This window comes from Aristolochia californica, unplaced genomic scaffold (assembly GCF_029961685.1).
Source record: "Aristolochia californica isolate CCGP_79_NKW_82.1479 unplaced genomic scaffold, dmAriCali1.0.hap1 SCAF_4, whole genome shotgun sequence".
NCBI classification, from domain to species: Eukaryota; Viridiplantae; Streptophyta; class Magnoliopsida; order Piperales; family Aristolochiaceae; genus Aristolochia; species Aristolochia californica.
The window spans coordinates 8,633,489-8,639,208 of NW_027182103.1; the positions used below are offsets into that span (position 1 = coordinate 8,633,489).

General features: G+C 31.5%; 1 protein-coding gene across 1 annotated transcript in view; it reads left to right on the top strand.

Moving 5' to 3' along the window:
- LOC137963086 (uncharacterized) overlaps window positions 1-5,720 on the top strand; it is a 53,815-nt gene that overhangs the window by 16,036 nt on the left and 32,059 nt on the right. The gene's annotated exons all lie outside the window — the stretch shown is intronic.

Here is a 5,720-nt window from a genome sequence, read left to right on the forward strand (position 1 = left end):
AAAAATATGGCGCCAATGACCATTAATCCCAACTAGCTTTATGTATTATAGTTGGATACACATAAAAAATATATTAAAATTACAGTAATACGTTTTTATGCAATTTCAATAATCGTGCAAAATTTATTTAGGTTCTTTGCATACTTCAGTTTTTTTATGCATATTTTATGCTGATCTAAATATATGGATTATTAATTGACATTTATTTTAGTAATTATTTTTATGTCATATTTTTGGTATACATTTGAATATTTGAGTAATTGCTACAATATTCTTAATCATGGAGACATAATTATTTAACCCTACAGGGTAAATATTCTATTTAAGTGAGTAGTCAGAATGGGAAAGAAATATTTAAAAATAAATAAAATTCTAGATTGCCTACAGGCATAGAATATTCCTTTACAAACAAATTTTTGGGTCCCATCATAAAGTAACATAATCACATATGTGTTATAATCTAACCCGACAGAAAAGATTATAATGACACGCTATTTATTTATTTGGATTATTTACATGGGTAAATATTCAATTTTTTTTGCTTCATTACATGTTAAGTAATACATTCCGTAGTTATTCTTGCTTCAAGGGTGGTTTGCTAAGTGGTTCGCTAGGGAAATGGCTTCGTTGAACCAACAAAGTAGCGACTGTTAACAATAGAAGGTTGAAGATGCGCTCCAGTAATGGAAAAGATCATATATATATTTTTTTAATCATGAAGATTCCATGACTAAAAATTCAACAATGAAAATTATAGTGTAAAGTAATTTTTTTGTGTTAGTGAGCACAATAGAAAGTGTAAAAGGAATTTATTAATAAAAATGTCTTACATATTTAAAATTTGAAAGATAGTTTTATTTAACTTTTCAATTAATTAGTGAAGATAGATAAATCATTAAAAAATAATTTTAAAATTTACATAAAGTTAATTAATTTAAATAAATAAATAAAAATAAAATAGTTAAGAAAATATTCAATTTTTTAATTGTCAAAGTCTCACTTTTACGATATCTAACTTCTCAGTCTTAAAATAGTAATTAAATAAAATATAAAAATGATAAATTTATAAATAAAAAATATGGTATTTTTATTATATAAAATTACTATGATAGATTAAAATTTTTTAAGATAGTTTTTAAATAAAACTAAAATGGATTTTAAATAATTTTAAATTAATAATTAATTTAATATTATATTAAGACGATAAACGTAAAATGATTAAAAAAATCCTTAGTTTTATAATATCCAAATATTAATGAAATAATTAATTTTAAAATATCATTTTTTATTTTTTAAATAGTAATTAAATATAATATAAAAATCATAAATTTAGAAAATTAAAAAAAGAGGGTATTTTATTGTAAAAAATTACTTTGATAGATTTAAATTTTATAAGGTAGTTTTATTTGAATAAACAAAAATATATTTTAAATATTTTTATATTAATAATAATTAAACATTAAATTATTAAATTTAGAAAATTGAAAAAAAGAGGGTGTTTTATTATATAATTTAGCTCAGTTACCTTTGTTAAATTTGTGGGGAGATAAGTTATTTTATTAACTCCATTTAAGGGCTTATTTTGTGTATTTTAGAAAGTGTTGGAAGAAAATATAATTTTTTATTTTATTGAAAATTTCTTCTAATTTTCCTCTCAGAGAACTCATTCATGAGTAAGTAATAAAGGTGTGTTTGAGTATTTTGAAAAGTGTTGGAAGAAAATATAAATTTTTATTTGTCTAAAAGTTTTTCGCCATACAAAGACTAGAGAAAGTTCTTTTAATTTTTCTCGGTTAAACCTTTTTCAAAAGTGTGGGAAAACCAGTTTTTTATCACCTTGATTAAAGAGTAAATATTTAAGAGCTAAGTTCTTCTAATTTTGCTCATTTAACCTTTATTAACTCTGTTAAAAATCCTGTTTTTTTATCAACTCCATTGAAAAGTAAATATTTAGGGGCATGTTTGGAAGAAAATATAATTTTCATTTTATTAGAATTTTTTAAAATTTAAAGATCAAATATTTTTAATTTTTCTCGTTTAACCTTTCTTAAGATAGTGGAAAAAACTAATTTCTTATCACTTATATTTATTCTCTTCGATTTATATGCAAACTTATTCACTTTGATTTTTTAGTCATATCGATGTTATCCTTAAGCCAAAAATTGAAGTTCGAGTTGAAAGTTCCTATTGTTGAGCTAAGTAAATCAGAAAAACAAATTTTAGTCCTTGTTATATTTATAGTAAATAATTAATTATTTTTTTAAAAATAAATAAAATTAAATTATTTTTATTTATTCGGTTGTATTTAAATCTCTTTTGATAAATATAGTTAAGCTAAACATTTTTAGATACTTAAATTATCATTTTAACTTATTTATGTAGCTTAAGGTAAAATATATTGAATGGGTGGGCGACGGTAGTTTCGACGGGAAAATTGCTTTCCTGGGAGATGTTTTCCACCTTTGTGGATTTAAATTTTGCGGGTTTTTAAAGACATGTATAGTGCATGGAAGTCGGGACCTAGTGTCATGATTCTTGACCTGGCTGAGTTGACTCAGATTTAAAATTGATTGGGTTAAGTTAGCGATTCAGGGTTTAGGGTAATACTCGAACTTGAATCTTCTATAATGGGTGGGTTTTCTCCGACTTATTCCAAATCTCACTTAAAGTATGTCGATGTCTTGAGCCAACTTAGGTGTTCTACTTATGACTGTTAGGGATCTAGGCTGAGTTCTAATTCTAAGTTATAACACCTTGGTAGAGATTTGGAAAGATTAGACTCGGTAAAACCTCACCCAAAGTCTAACTCAGGACTATTCAAGCAAACCGCTGCTTAACTCAATTAGACCTCGACTCATTTTGGACTCTAAAGTGGACTCAAAGGTCCCAACAAGGAACCCCGAGTTTTAATCATAGGACCATATGTAACACAAAAATAGACAAAAGTGGAGGGTTTTCATATATTGGTTTTTAGTATTTATACCATGTATATAATTTACTTCTTTGATCATTGTTTTTGTACTTTGAGTTATACACAACATAAAAATGTACTAAATGAGATTTTTTTTTTAAAGAGAACGCATATAACTAACTAAATTGTAGAATCCATATTCATGAATTGTGATTTTTATATTCATTAAGTTCACTTACATATCGAGTGAGTCAGATCACACTAAGACTTAGACGAGTCAAGTGGAAGAACGTGACTCAATCATTCTATTTCGGTCAAGTCCTTTTTCGACTTGCTCTTGAACTTATCAAAGTAAGTCGAGCCACAGGAGAGAATGTCTCAAAGACATCAACTTCGAAAGTTTGCGTATACACTTTTGCTACCAAACGAGTTTTGTACCGTTTAATAGAGTCGTTAACATTATATTTGATAGTATAAACCCAACGACACCCCACAATAGTTGCTCTTGTAGGTGGATCACATGGACGCCATGTTCCACGATAAACCAAAACAACCATCTCATTGTCCATAGTTTGTTTCCATTTTTGAGAGCACATGGCTTCCTGCACTGAACAAGGGGTATGACATATAGACAATGACATAGAAAAGGACTTAAAGGATGGGGACAAAAATTCAACAGACACATATTTGGATATCGGAAGAGAAGTGTTAGATCGTTGACCTTGTTGTAGACTAATAGGCAGGTCCAAATCAAAGACAATAGGATCTGCCGGTAATGAGGAAGTTGGTGGATCATGAGAAGAGAGCTCTATAGAGGTAACTACTAGAGGCACTACACGAGCACGAGAGCAACGACTGTAAACGCGAAGTGGCAATGAAGAATTTGATGACGCTGGGACATCCAAAACTGCAATAAGAATAAGATTATCTGAAGGAGATTCAGGTGACACAGGAGGCTTAGTAGATGATGAAAAATATGGAGTATGTTCAAAGAAGGTGACATTAGTTGGCTGACACATGTCTTCTGTCGAATAAGATCATAATATTTATACCCTTTTTGTCGACGAGAATATCCCAGAAAAACACATTTGACAGACCGAGGTGACAACTTATCGACCAAAGTTTCAAACATATTGACAAAACATATATATAAATCTATTATGATAAATATAATTCTAAATATTTTTAAGAATTTAATTATTGATTTAATTTATTTAAGTAGCCTAGCTGTCAACTGTCGTCTAATACCGTGAATGTTAGGGGCGAGTTGAAACATTTACACAGGGTAAGTCTAACATGTAGCCCTAACTTGCCCTATTCCAAAAGTGGTTCAACTCGGTCGAATTACAAGGGTGTGGCTCGCTAAGTGGGTCGCCAGGGAAATGGCTTCGTTGAACTAACAAAGTAGCGATTGTTAACAATAGAAGGTTTAAGATGAGCTCCACCAATGGAAAAGATCAAAGTTTTTTTTAAATGTTTTTTTGGAAATAATTAATCTAATTTTTAAAATTTAAATAGTAATTAAATATAATGTTAAAATAGTGAATTTAAAAAATTAAAACATTAAAAAAAGTGGGTGTTTTATTACATTTAACTTGGATAAGATTTTAACTTGTTTTAAATTAATAAATAATTAAAATTTATTTACTTTTAATAATTTATACAATAGAGTGTTAAGTTGAGGGGAGTGTGAGTGAGGTGTGGATAATACAGGTAAGAGCAACCGAAACGGTTAGAAGTTAGAACCATAACTAAAACGCGTCTGTCAGAATCATAATTAAAATTTAACTAACTCATGTTAGAATCATGAGTAGGGCGTGTGATTCTAGGGAACTCCTGTATTCCTCACTTTCTTCCGCCTGAGAGGAGATATCAGATATCAGAGAGAGTGAGATTGCTGATCGCTGCAATGTCTTCCGCAGTGGTTCTTGCTACCCCCATCCGCCCTACCGACTTATTCTTCGATGCCTACACCACCTCCATACCCGCACGACGATGCCCCGATCGCCCCCCCCACCTGGCCGTCACCGTCACCCGCATCGAGACGCTCTTCCTCGCTTCTCCTCCCGGCGGGACCCTCAACATGGAGAGCCGCTCCTTCCGCCTCGACTACGCCTCCCTCTCTTCCCGCTTCGGCTGGCGCCGCACCGTCGTCTCCGCCCTCTCTGGTTTCCAGCTGTGGCCCCAAGCCCTCCAACGCATTATGTCCGAGCTCCCCTCTTTCTCCACACCACCGGCTTCCACCGATACTCAGCTCCTTCTCCACCTGGATGTGCACCAGATGTCCGAAGAAGAAGAAGAACCGCAGGTCCCCACGGTTCGCAGCTTGAAGAGGGAGTTAGGTGCCCTTGAACCAGAAGTAGCGAAGAGAAAGAAAGTCGCCGTCGCTTAGTGTCGTCGTTTTTTTTTTCTTTTCTTGAGACCTTCTTTTGTAAGAATTAATGCAGTTAATATTAATACAATCACTCTTTTCTTTCTTTTTTTCTTTTTTTCTTCTACGTCGTCTGTAAGATTTCTTTCCTACGAATTAAAGCAGTTAAATATTAATACAATCATTCTTTTCTTTATATATCTTCTTCGTCTCTACGATTTCTTTCTTTCAACTTCTGTTGAATGAAACACCAGAGACCCAAGCAAGAACCCACCCCCGAAAACATCCCATTTACCGCCAAAAAAAAAACAAAAACAAAAACGCAAAAGCAGCAGAAACTATAAACAACGGATATGGAGGACAATTTGGTAATTTCCTTTCTATTTTTCTTAGCGTATTACTGCTGTTCTTTGTTCATTTCGGAAGAGATCAAGTTTC